Genomic DNA, 14,872 nt, shown 5'->3' with positions numbered 1-14,872 from the left:
TACTTGGTAAATCCTAAATCCCAATTTTTCGTAAAATTATACTATTCGCAGTAGGGGGAATAATAAAGAATAACATAATACCATATTAAACTACACTTTTGAAATACTTGTGTTACTGCTTCTTATTGCTACTACTACTACTACTACTACAAACTATACACTACTACTACTTTACTGCTGCACTAATACTAAAACTATACTACTACTGACTACTCTACTATTTCTACACACACTACACTACTACTAGACTGCGCTACTATATACTACTACTACTACTACTACTACTACTACTACTTCAACTACAAACACAGCTTTTATTCATAGCCTGCAAGATATATTTTAAAAAAAACAACAACAAAAAAAACCAAAAAAAAAACCCAAAAAAGCAACAAAAAACAGAACACGTGTCAAAATAGTACCTTCAACTCACAATTATTAACAAACCTTTGAAAGTATAAAAAACGTTACAAAGACAATTTGCCTCTTTATGGTTGCAGCAGGGACACATTATGTCCCATACCAAATTCAAATTCCTTGCCATATAACCAGATTAACCAATTAAATCAAATAAAACATAAGAGATTTTAAAAATATATAACTTAAAAACAATGGTCCACACATCTGCCTGTGATTTCAATAATTACCATACACTGTCAACAAATTAATCTTGTCATTTACACATTTACCAAAATTATCACCTACTTTAATAATAGATCTTCGTCAATGTTATTATGGATACACCAAACAATAATGTTTGTACTCTAAATTGAATCAAATATTAAATATGTCATCTATTAAACATACTATTAAATTCATTAACTTTGACTACTGTACTTGCTCATTTGTAAATAATATACTTCTTCATACTAATATTCATAATAATAATAATAATAATAATAATAATAATAATAATAATATAAATAATAATAATAATAAAATAATAATAATAATAATAATAATAATAATAATAATAATAATAATAAAAACACTTTCTCAATTTCAACTTTGAAGCAACACACACAGATACGTCCCATCACAAAGCACTCACTTTCTATTCTAATTCCGAACACAATGTGTATTGAATGAAAAACGCACTGAAGAGAGAGACACACACGGCGAGGCAAAAGATCTCTGCTTGTTCCAAGTTTTACACAGCAATTACGGGGTATTATTAAATCCCCCTCTGACTAACTACACTCCATGGCAAGGCAGAGCACACACCCGACTTCTCCCAACTTGCTACCCTCAGTTAACACCCAACACGCTACCTACTGGCCGGGGCTTCAGAGAAAACGACCCAACGTACAATGTGTGTATAGTATAAAACAAAAGCCGTGCTATTCTTTGCCTGGAACAACACACCAAAGAACCGAGTCGAACCACCCCCCCCCCCCCACACACACACACACACATACAAACACACTAACACACACATTCAGGTGGCTTAATCCAAATGCAGTGGTATCGTTATATTAATATGAATATAATAAATGCTAGATACCTCGCGTTTTATGTATTTTAAAGTATTATAAACTTACTAAGTTCGTATCAACTGATTGTGGTGATTAAATCTACAAAACACATGCTGCAATAACAATGAGGGCTCAGAAAGCCTTGAGCATATCCCACATCAAAACAAATGCCATGGAAATAAATGAGCATACCAAATGGTTTATCTGTTAATCTCTGTTGCCATTATCCCATTATTGAAATAAATAATATCCCCTCGCAGTCGTGATTAATATTGTGATGACCAAATAACCCCTTTACAAACGAGACTCGATTTTACTGAAAACAAAATAAAACAAAACAAAAAAAAAAATAATAATTAAAAAAAAAAAAACAACATAAAATAGACATCACCACATCTACAGTTTTCTCCAAGAAACAATGTCAGCGATACGACTAAGTTGCTGCTCTTTTGTGATAATGTCACTGACCACGATTAACATGGCTTGACTTTTATCAAGAAGAGCCACCCGTACCAATGAGCCACGAGCCACACTCATCAGAGTGTGTTTGTTTGTGTGTGTGTGTGTGTGTGTGTGTGTTTGTGTGATAATGTACGTGATGTATTAACGTTTAACTGTTTTTGTTCTTGTCTGATAATGGGTTTTGATCCCGAAACGTTCCGTATTTTTTGTTGTTGTTTTTTCTATTTCATTTTCTAAAACTCTCATATTCATTTTTTACACATCACTATTAACAGTCCACATCATCTGCAGCTTTAATATTCCCCTGCTCTTTGATGAAACAATTAGGATTTTAGCTTATACCGACGCTGTGACCGGATTTAAGCGATTTGTATTGTATCCTGCTTTGAAATTCTGGTTCGATGATACTGATACTGTAAAACAATAACAAATAAACACTTGTGTACCCGACACACACACACATACACACACATACACACACACACTCACACACACAAACACTCTGATGAGTGTGGCTCGTGGCTCATTGGTACGGGTGGCTCGTCTTGATAAAAGTCAAGCCATGTTAATCGTGGTCAGTGGCCGAATGGGTGACAGTGATCGTGAAAAAATCTGGTCCCGACGCTGTGTTGGACAAGGCACTTTAAACACATTACACCACTCGACTCAAGTGTGAATGAGTAACTGGCTACTGGCAGTGAAGGATATTGTGAGTGTTAGTACAAAAAGGACGCTTAACTGCGACCTGTACTGTATGATATGGAAATATGGTTTGATATGGCCTGCTGTGAGAATACAGGACATACTGTGAAGCGCACTGAGCATGGTAAATCAGTGGAAACTCGCTATGTAAATGATTTAATTTATTTATTTATGTAATGCTTATACTTTAAATTTTTTTTAAAAAATCCCTTTTTTATGCATCACAAAGGGGAAATTTGTCTCTAGGGTCTATTCCAAGGGAAGATGGAATAACCCAGGCGTCAGCCGCAGTGCCACTTCTGACCAGTTTTGTTTTTCTTGAAAAACGCATTCCTATCTAATCATTCAGCTAGCATCTTCATGTAACAGAGGGATATTCATCCACACATTATAAATTTATAAGGACTGAATAGAAAGCAAGCAAGCTAGCGACCCAATCAACCAAGAGTAATTAATTTCCCCTTTCAAGCCAACTTCTCGTTGGTCTATCTTTTTCTTCTATCCACCAACCGACTCTGGCCTTTCTGTCATTTCAAAACAAACGAGAAGGGATAAACACTGATGTTATGCTTTTAAAAAATATCACAACACCTACCCGCCACATGAATCGCCACCCATAACACGAATTTGTGTGTAACCTTAACAGTTTATATAGTGTGATATTGAAGAAACGAAATTGACGTCACTCAGCTCTTTGTTATTGTTTTAAGACATTCAATTTAGTGATTAGTTCTCCCGACTATAGGGAAGAACGGTCGTGAGATCAAACCCTCTACTCTTTTGGATACTAGATCCCAGGGAGTGTGTATGTAACCAGTCCTTTGGAGTAGTAATAATGAATAGTTACATAAAGGTGGCATAACTATTCCAGTAGCAGGATGTGTAGGCAGATTTTTTAGGATTACGGGACTTTGGGGATAGCGTGGCTCAGCGGTTACGGTCTTTGCTTCGTACCCGAAAGCTACCGAGTTCGATCACTCGCCGCTGCGCTGAGTGGCCTTGAGCAAGTCAACACTCGCCCTGCTCAATTTGCGGCGCTGTATTGCGGCTGACGCCTGGATTATTCCAGTCTTCCCTTGGAATAGACCCTAAAGACAAATTTCCCCTATGGGATGAATAAAGGGAATTTATTTATTATTATTTCTTTTAATGAGCGGTGATACTTATTGACGGCCAGCGTTTATTTAGACTTGAGACCATCACTGAAACCAAAGATCAATTACACGCGGTAAGTATTCAGTCCTCAGAACAGTGGTTTTACACTTCCAATGAAATAGGAACAGTTTTTTTAATATCACACTTTTCTTCCCTATTATAAACATCAAGGTTACACATAGTTTTGTGAGTTGGTACGTAATATCCAGCTGGCGGCTATTCTGAGTATTTTACATTAGCCCATCGTACCAACAGATATTTTAGTGAGAACTAATCACCCGATAGCGGTCCAAAAAAATCAATCACAAAGAGCTGAGCGATGTCAAGTTCATTCCATCTAACAAAATAAGCGGCGAAATTAATGACTCTCCAACTTATTTTGAACTTTTTTTACGTCTATAATTCTTACTTAGTGACTAATATTTTGGCAATTCATATATCCGGGTTGATTGTCAAACGCCGTTAATCTAAATTTACAGTGTGACTGAGATACACACCACATTAACTACACGGTTTACCATTACACAGTACCTACACTACAACGAAATGATTATCATTATAGTCTGCAGTCTTCATATTATGTCTTGCACCCGTTTTTCATTGTGACCAAGAATCTTTTACTCCACTGTGCGGCTATGTGTCTAGTGGTATGACGCTCGCCTTCGGATCGGAAGGTCAAGAGTTCCAGTCCCGCTCTGAGCGGCGCATAAGTGAGTCCTTACAGTACTCAGGTGTAGAATAAGTACTAATATCACCTAACAAGCGTCATGTCACGTTCTAAATGTTAAGGCTAGGGATCCCATGTAAACCGCTTTGAGCGCGTTCAGTGGATATTCTCTATATAAAATGCTCAAGTTGTTTTTAAAGCGCATAGAGCAAGACACCTTCATAGTTATGCGCGGTAGAAATGTTATGTATTATGATATAGATATCCATAGATATATTAAGAGGACCCCCCCCCTCTCCCAACACACACACACACACACACACACACACACACACACATTTTGTAAGAAAGTCGTAAACCTGAAATGGATATATATCTGTATTTATATTTAAAAAAAAAAAAAAATAAAAATAAAAAAGATTATAGACTTTTTGTTTTGACAAGCTGTTATATGATGTACGAGTTTCTTGGCCAAATTGTGAAAAGGTGGATGTGCGATGTGTACTTCAGGGGGTCAGTTTATCATGACACACCCTCTAAGGGCAAGGGGTTGCTGGAATCGGTAATAAGCAAATATATTCTATTTATATAATCGCTTGAGAAAATATAAACCCCATTGTCGAAAATAGTAATATCCGTGTCTTTTCCCCCCGATTATAAGTTTAAGCCTGTTAATCAACCATGAAAATGGGAGAAAACAAAACAAAACATAAAACATAACAAAAGCAAATGATGATAGCCATGTTACAGTGTGGAAATGGGGTGGGTTGGGGATGATATTTTGAGTCGAGAGACCTTCTTCCACTATCGGTATAATAATAACATAGCAATATAAACAATATAATAATTCAGTGGTCAAACGTAAACAAATAGTGGAAACACAATATATCCACGATGTTGCCATGCTGGTGCTGTAGTCGCTGTCGATGATGACGAGGATGACGGTAATGATAATGATGATGATGCAAAGGATAAGAGTATATCAACTGTTTATGACATTATTCAATTTCAAATGATAAAATAAAGCAAAGCTTGAATGCGAGATCTATGAACTACTCTGATTTAAACCGATCCAATAAAATATCTTATAATCAGGCCATCCTATATTTGTGTGAAGACAAAGAATTATCTATATATATATTTGTGATTATTATCGATCCATGAAACGATGCATCAAGTTCGAACCTTAGCAAGCAATAAATTAATAATGTGTGTGTTTTTTTTTTTTGTGGGTAAAAAACAAATGAATAATGAACCCGGCCGAGACAATAAAATAAAATTTGCTTAGGTAAGAGCTTGAGGATTCTTGACCTTCTATTGTGTGTGTGTGTGGTGTGTGTGTGTGTGTGTGTGTGTGGGGTGTGTGTGTGTTAAGTCATGATATTTTCTCAACTCACGTCTGATAATCGTTACTTCTACTATCTATCACTATCATTTTTTTTTTTCAAGAGAAGAAATGTTTTTCTTCAAAATGAAATCCCTTCAAGCGGACGGACTACTACACATTTCAGTAGGAGGGGGTAGGATATCAATTTAGGCTTAACTTACCCGAGGACTACGTTTTCTATCGCAGTCATCGGCTAAATCATAACATAATAACCAGAAAATGAAATGGAGTGAGTAGAAAAGTGCCAGAAGACTAAAATGTGCCAGGGAATAAACATTTCGCAGCGAAGGGGGCTCAAACCCGCAACTGTACTGGTACAACTCCGATCTTATAACCTGTCTAATACAGTCACTTCTCTGTCTAGAAATAACGCAAGAACCTTTGATACAACAGAATTTGAAAATGTTGAAAGTAAACACGCAGCGGATAAGGTATGATGAGGAATCAAGATGATAGTGATAGAGGCTGAGAAAGGGTTAATTAATTAAATTCGTAGAGACTTGTCTTGGCAAAATGTGCGTCCAAAAGACAAAAAACAAAACAAAAACAAACAACACACATATGCGCACTCAACACAAATCAAAACAAAAATAAATAAATACAAACAAAACAAACCAACAACAAAACAAGCGATCATCTGTGTTTTTCAATGTATCATTAAATCCCGATTTAATTTTACACGGAGTCAACAAAGACGTAGCGTACAAAACATTGACTCACCAGTTTAGTTTAAGCAGTTCAGCCAACAATTCCTATCGGTTTTCCGAGAACAAGAAATAAAATCGTTCAAGGACAATAAAAGTCAATACACGACGTTATCCTAATGAACAACATATCATCCTCTATGACTGCACATAACTAAACAAAAGCAAACGATTAATCCCAAAATGAAAACTCGCATAAAATCATCAAAAGAAGCCAAGAATTCACACCCCAGTGTGTTGAAACACTTGGCAACACACTACGGTATCGTTACAGCAGCAGAAGTAAGCACAGCGGCACGGCACGGTGGCACGATAGAGAAGTGTATCGGTTCATACCGCATAATCGTGTGGAAATTGGTGGATCAAAAATGTGCAATTAAACGAAGTATGCGCATATACAAATATACGCACAAGCAAAATAGGTTTATGATTAATTCCCCCCCCCTACCCCCCCTCTCTCTCTGTCTCTCTCTCTCTCTCTCTCTCTCTCTCTCTCTCTCTCTCTCTCTCCATTTTTCATATATACATTTCAAAATGATGTTCTAATTGAAACCTTTTTTCTTTTTCTTTTCTCCCCCTAGCCTTCTAAGCTCTGATAAATATTCAGGACCACTTAATTTGCCACCCATGAAAAAATTATCTTTATGCAGATTTAAGGAATATCACCGGGGCTAAAATCCTGTTCGAAATGTAAAAACTTTTAGGTCTTGATGTGCGTGTTATAACAAATTCATGGCAACGTTGCAAGAACAGAATTTGTTGAAAGTAGCTCACATGTCTCCATTGAAATTAAAATCTTTGGGAAGGATATCCGGACTACACATGGTGGGTGGAGCGGTCACTTTTGTTATGTCTTCTATCCCCCATATATTTTCTTTTTCCATGTTATTCTCTGCCTTTGTACTGGAATTATATTGATCAGTTTATTGCTGGTCCTGGCTGGGATCATAAAATGAGAGAGAGAGAGAGAGAGAGAGAGAGAGAGAGAGAGAGAGAGAGAGAGAGAGAGAGAGAATCATATTTTGAAAAAAAATTAAATGAAACTAAATTAAAACTTTCTCCCTCTCTCTTTATGCATAGTTCATTTTATTGTGATATATTATATTTTTTCACTTATAAATTGTCTCTATGGTATCTGCTATTGTAGCTACGTATTAATTTTAAATATGTTCTTCACAACCGGATCCTTTGCTTGTGCCTGGATTGGGACTTTTATTTATTGTAAATATAGGCACATCGGTAGATTGCTCCTGAAATCTTCTGTTCACTATATGAACCAATCACTTTTGTCTCACCTTTCCTTTGGTGCTTTTAACTTCAGATCCACAAATTTCCTCTATCATCTTCTTTTTACTGGCACTGAAACGAACTAAAAGTTGAAAATAATAACAACTGTGTCCGTTCCACCCACAACCTTTTTGAGACGGTTGGTCACAATTACTGAGGGCTATTTAATACATATTGTATGAAGGAGTTTTCATTTATACGGCGTTCTTTTAGACGGCGAACGCGAGAGCACCAACGAGGAGAGCCAGGATAGCAGACACGACGAACAGCAAAAATCATCGCCGTCGAGGTAGTACAAACTCATTGTAATATCAACGTATTATTAATAACATTGATATTGTTATTTCGTGTTGGCTGTTATACTGTTGTTTTGTGACCGGGAACAGTGCGATTAGAATAAACGATAACATGAATCCGCCAGATATAAAAATGAAGTAGTCTTAACTCTTGTTTTCTAATTATGTTAATATTTATCGAATCTCTCTCTATATATTTCAATGTAAAATTGACAAACAAGCGCAAATAGTAGTAAGTTATAGACGGTCAAAATCTCACCCAACCCTTTTACAATGAGACTTAATTTATATAATATCATGATAAAATTTATATCAAGTCCGATAGTCTTTAAAGGATCAACACCATAGTACATTGGAAAAGACAATCCTCATGACCTAATGAAAGTGGAATTGAATCCCGTCTTCACATGGTTAAAACATTTGGATTCGTTTTTATCGATTAAAAAAAAAAATAAATAAATTTAAAATATATATATATATATATATAATATATATATATATATATATATATATATATATATATATATATATATATAATATATATATATATATATATTGCTCCCCTTAGAACCACGACCTTTTCCATTTATTGTCTCTAACAAGGTAGTCAGAATCTGTTTTAGCCAGAAACTTAGTACTCTTAATAATAATACATTAACTAAATTTACGCAAATTCTGAAAATTATGTCGTATAACAAGCCTCAAAGCGCAGAATGTTCGTTAGATATAGATAGATAGTATCACGCGCACATAATAAACAAACCCCTTTTTTTTCATAATAGCTTGAAGTCTCAAGATAAGACATTTTTTTTTAAGGAGGAGGAGGGGGGGGGGGGGGCAAATTAATGGGAATTAGGTAAAAATTCTCTGCATCAAATGAGGAAGAAAAGAAAAACCTTTTGTCGATGTTGTCAGTCAAGTAGTCGTGTGTTTTAACACTACAGATACTCGGCGGCTACTCGTCATGCGTGACAGGGAGGTGGAAGGCAAAGGTGAGAGCCAGCCAGCCGTCCCTGAACACAAGAAGTAGAGATAAAATGTGGGGGGAAGGGGGGGGGGGGGGGGGGGGGGTACGGATATGCTTGCAGTATTGTGGCAATTGTCAAATCTCCTTAAATTTCATATTTCAAACAATTTTCTTAGTAGTGGCGATATGGATAAATCGAATGATGGACGAAGAGAGAGAGAGAGAGAGAGAGAGAGAGAGAGAGAGAGAGAGAGAGAGAGAGAGAGAGAGAGAGAGAGAGAGAGAGAGAGAGAGAGAGAGAGAGAAAGAAGGGGATGGAGGGAGGGAGAGAGAGGGAGAGAGAGAGAGAGAGAGAGAGAGAGAGAGAGAGAGAGAGAGAGAGAGAGAGAGAGAGAGAGAGAGAGGGGTGATGGTGGTGAGATTTGGATACATATATAGAGACAACAGATGGATAGATAGATAGATGGATTGATGAATGGATAGATGAATGGAAGGATAGATAGATGGATGAATGGATAGATGGATTGATAAAAAGATATACAGACAGACAAACATAATATTATATAGATGGATAAATATATAGATACAAGAATGTAGCAATAGATTGTACATTGTACACGACCCGAATAAACAATTAATTTAATGAATACTTGCCGTGAACAAATCCTACCTTCATTTTCCTCACACTACTCCACATTGAAAAAGAAAGGAAAAATAAAAGTGATAACACATTAAATTTAACGAGCGGTAAGAAAAAGCCAACGCACACTTAATCGGTACCATATTACAGGATATGATCCGATTCGTTTATTCGCCAACTTAATGCACTGCTTATCTCTCATACATTCAGTTCGTGTAAATTGTCTTTTAACACACCCAAAACATTCGATTGTTTACCAACCCCAATCTACTGTGTTCTTGTTTAAAAAAATAAATAAAAATAAAATAATAATAATAATTATAATAAAATAAACAAATTTCCACAATGCGAACGCCTTCAATCCCACAAAAAAAAATATGCTCGGATAATTGAGACACAGATAATCAATATTATATATCTAACAAATTTAATTTGTTATATTCCATTAAAATACATTCTACTATTTTTTCCTTAATTTTAGAATATGTTGTTTTGTTACGATTTTTAACCGAAATTGGTATCTTACTGACCTTGATCGACGTATATATATATATATATATATATATATATATATATATAATATATATATATATATATATATATATATATATTATATATATATATATATATATATATGCAGGTCTGACATCCGAACCCAATTATGGGCCTAGTTTAACATTGTTGGAATGGACACCATTTTGCGTCATGATTTAGATTTCCATTACAACAATGAGCCAATAATGAATTGGTTTATCAAACCTGCAAGTAAGTGCAAGTCGGCCTTGATTAAAGCCCTTGTAGACTTGGTCTTTCCACTCTTGAGTCAATGTACTTCCCGATATCGGTCAAAAAGCCTATAGATAGTATGCGCTTGGCTAAGAAGCTCACAACATTGCCATCCGGAAGTATAATGGACCAACACACAAAAGTATGTGCAACCTTAAACGTTTATAGCCTGGTTAATACAGTTTAGTGAGAACCACTCATAAACACGGATGGCAAAAAGCAATAACAAAGACATATGTGACGTCTTCTTCGTTCTATCTATACAACATAATACAGACATCAAGAAAGCATCGACATCTTACTAGTCCTCGGTCACTGGACCGAATTTTACACCGAGTTGAGTAAATGACCCATGAACCCAGTAGTTTAAAGTGTAAAGATTGCATTTTAAGTTCATTTCCGCTAGCGCTTGATCAGCTGGTCCGCGACGCGGTAAGTTTGTTTTGATTTTTATGAGATATTCAGAGAACCTGAGTTCGACAACAGCCCTGACTACCCACCGAAGTAAGTAATAATTGATATCGATGAATTAAGAACAATCTGGTACACTGGATGAACAGGAGAATCTGCCTGTATTGATTGATGGAGCCCGATCGTGCGTCAGATCATACGTGTCAGTCTTGTTTACATCATCGCGCAAATTACACATTATCACTAACAACAACACAAACACCAAACAGCCAGCTTTCAATGATTATTATAATCTGAATGGGCATGATCTATATTCCCTTTCCATGTGCTCCAGGTCATTGGTCACATTGTAAAGTGTGCTTAAAATGACCCACATAGTGTGAAGTATTCACAGCTTTTGAAAAATCTTACATCACGATTGGTCATTTTGTTCAGCTTAACACTCGGGTATGTTTACAACTTTCATAAACAAAGCAGCGTGTTTATATTTGTTAAGAAATATCCAATCGTTGGACGTCAACAAATCATGTGATTGATGACTAGGTTGGACGGAAACATGATCGCTCCATTGAAAGTCTTGTCAAGCCCACGAAATCAGCCATTGAGTCACTCTTTATCACAGTAAATTTGAAGGGAATACAAGGAAGTTCTCATGATAATGATCTAAATTTAGTTTGTAATATTTATCTTTTTATTTTTGCCTGTCATGATTAAATAGGTGGAGTGGGATGAACATTCCTTAGTTCGTTTTTTCTGCATCTCCAATTTGCGGTAGTGGTTAACACTCACACTCAGGCATTGGTTTAGGTTCGAGGTCCCTGTCGCCATCTTGCTTAGTTTACACAGGGACATTGGCCAGATTATCTAAAGTGTTCCAAGGCTAAAAATCCTTTCTAGCAACCAAAATGTAACAAAATAATAATGATGATAATAATAATAATAATAATAATAATAATAATAATTAATAATAATAATAATAAAAATAATAATAATAATAATAATAATAATAATAATAATAATAATAATAATAATAATATAATAATAATAATAATATTATTATTATTATTATTATTATTATTATTATTATTATTATTATTATTATTATTATTATTATCATATTTTTTATTGAATTTTTAAAAAGCTGAGAACACGATAAAACGATGCATAGCGCCATAAACAAATTGGAGCACGTCACATTACACGCCTTATGGAATCTCTTTTTCTTTATTAAATAAATTTATATTTCATAAAGGTTAGATGTGATATGAAAAGGAAAACGGCACTTTCAATGATATTGAGTCAAATTGAATAAAGTTTCAATCAATTTCACGACCGAAAGCCTCAGATCGTGGATTCGTAGACGCTTATCCGTTGACTTGACGACAAACAGGATGTTACTGATTGACCTTGACCGTGAGATAAAGACTACCTTCACCTTGCGGAACTGGGTGTAAAATTCGCTTAGCTCCCAGTCCAATGATGGAATGTAATGTCGGTGGCTCAGGGGGTAGATTGTCTGGTCTTGTGGTGGGGGCAGGCATTGTCTACTGATAGTAATATATAAGAAGTCACTGGGGCCGGTGATGCGTGTAAAACGCCTTACACATAATTTACACAAAACTTATCCCAAGTGTCAAAACTTTTAAAGAATTGCAATCAATGTCACCCATTTGGTCACCAACCAAACACGATGAATGGAGCATTGATTGCCAATCTAAACATTTTAAAGTCTTGGCATCGAGGATGACTCTAAAAAATGTAAATTATATCACGTAATGCAATTTTACACACATTGACTCTCTCGACTCCGTGGTGGATGAGTATCTTGCTATAGGCAGTGACAGATACTATAACAGTAATCGCACAAAGAGAATGCAACAAACGGGCGACTTGTGCTTTTTTGAAATTATGGTAATTTTGTTCAATAGTTAGCCTGCTGAGAGAATAAAATAAGTACTCTGTGACCTGTGAACTGCATTGAGTATGGTGGGCATGGGTCAGTGTCATCGTATTGATAGTATGCGCTTGGCTAAGAAGATCATAATATTGCCATCCGGAAGTATAACGGACCAACACACAAAACTGTGTGTATCCATGAACGTTTATAGTCGGGTTAATACAGTTCAGTGAGCATTACTCATAAATGCGGATGGCAAAAAACAATAACAAAGACCAAAGTGACGTCATCTTAGAACTATCTATAGATAGTATGCACTTGGCTAAGAAGCTCATAACATTGCCATCCGGAAGTATAACTAACAAACACACAAAACTATGTGTAACCATGAACTTTTATAGTCTGGTTAATACAGTTTCGTGAGAATCACTCACAAACGCGGATGGCAAAATACAATAACAAAGGCTTGATTGATGTCATCTTCATTCTATCTATAAGAAGTCGCTGGTCAGTGTGGAAGCAGCCATTCGAGGAAATAATATGAAAGGGGAGTAAGCATTGAAATAGGCATGCAGAATAGTCCGAAATGGGTTGTTTGCGACAGTGTTAGAAAACGAATCTGCATAAGTTGGGGTGTTAGAAATCAAATCCGTGTGGTGTGGCGGCGGTCGATGGATTTGAGTATTATTATTATACTATCTCTTTCCTAGCCAATGTTTTGGGTATCAGTAACAGGGAAGTTCGAATTTCTTTTTCTTTCACGGTACTGTCCCAGACCATGGCCTCAGTAAAAAACAAAAAAAACAAACAACCCATAGCCTGAATTTGACCAAAAGAATTACAGTACAAGGCGACGACTGCCGCCCGAGGAAAGTGAATAGTGAGTTGTATTCAAGGTAGTTCAACAATAACCTACTCTGCCTAAGTTCAACAATGAGATCGTGTTCCCTTAGGCACTTGTTTAAAATAACAACTCACTTTTCACTTTCTTTTGGTCATCGTCGCCTTGGATATATTTTTTTTTGGGGGGGGGGGGGGGGGGGGGGGTGTCAGGCTTTGAATTTATGAATATATTTATCCTAATGCGACATGATTTAGATCAGAACGCGATTTGAAAAACAAACAAACCGTGACTAAATCAGACTTGGTTTATCACCATTAGTCACGATAAGTTTATGCTTCTTAATAGTCTCTCTCTCCGAATATCATTCTCTTTTTCCTTCTCTCCATCACTCCTCGTCTTCAAATATAATTCTATCTATATTTCCCATTGCTTGGCCATCACAAACACCCTATCACTTCTATAAATTTCCATCAAACAGTCGACCGTCAGACCCATTTTTTCTACAACACCGCAAACATTTCCCTTTATAAATATTTTATCCCTCCACGTTTCTTTCTTCTTTCTTTATTCTTTATCTCCGCCCAGCTTGGCGATACAAAATAAACTCTTTGCGCCCTCACCTAATCTCCCCTCACCCCATCCCCCCTCACCCCCCTCCTCCGCTCCTCCTTTTTGATATAATAATACTCTGTATTCCTCCTCCTTTTCTCCCACCTTTCTTTTGCGCCAAGCAGAGGAGGCAGTCAGCGAGAGAATGAAAACACACAAACGCCCAACGGACACAAAACACCGTAGAACACATAACACTACAACAACACACTAAAACCGCTCAGCTCTCACACACTTGCTCGTACCATGACGATCACACACAAAACGGAATCACACACTGACGCATTCAGAAAAAAAGACACTCGTCCTCACTGCTGCCTCTCGCTTTCATCTTAAAACCCTCTCTCTCGTCTTCCTTCGCCCCGACACTTGCTTCGCACTTTTGCTCGCAACTTTCCAACTTTGATTCTCATTGAACGATGAAAATTTGAACGACAGTGCCAGGAAAAAAAAAAGAGATTTGACATCGTAACAGGACAGGATCGAATCTGCAAAGCTTGGACAATCATCCAGCACAACGACCATTTCAATCAATGCAAACAAAACTCAGTCAGTGCCAATTTGTAAATTTCAAAGGGGAAGGCGG

The 14,872-nt window shown here is 36.4% G+C and overlaps 1 protein-coding gene across 1 annotated transcript in view; it reads right to left on the bottom strand.

Annotated features, from left to right (window-relative positions):
- LOC144978250 (uncharacterized) overlaps window positions 1–14,872 on the bottom strand; it is a 165,347-nt gene that overhangs the window by 107,253 nt on the left and 43,222 nt on the right. The window lies entirely within an intron of this gene.

This window comes from Berghia stephanieae, chromosome 8 (assembly GCF_034508935.2).
Source record: "Berghia stephanieae isolate SIO BIC M18660-M18661 chromosome 8, UCSD_Bste_1.3, whole genome shotgun sequence".
NCBI classification, from domain to species: domain Eukaryota; kingdom Metazoa; phylum Mollusca; class Gastropoda; order Nudibranchia; family Aeolidiidae; genus Berghia; species Berghia stephanieae.
This window is presented reverse-complemented; position numbering and strand designations above follow the sequence as displayed.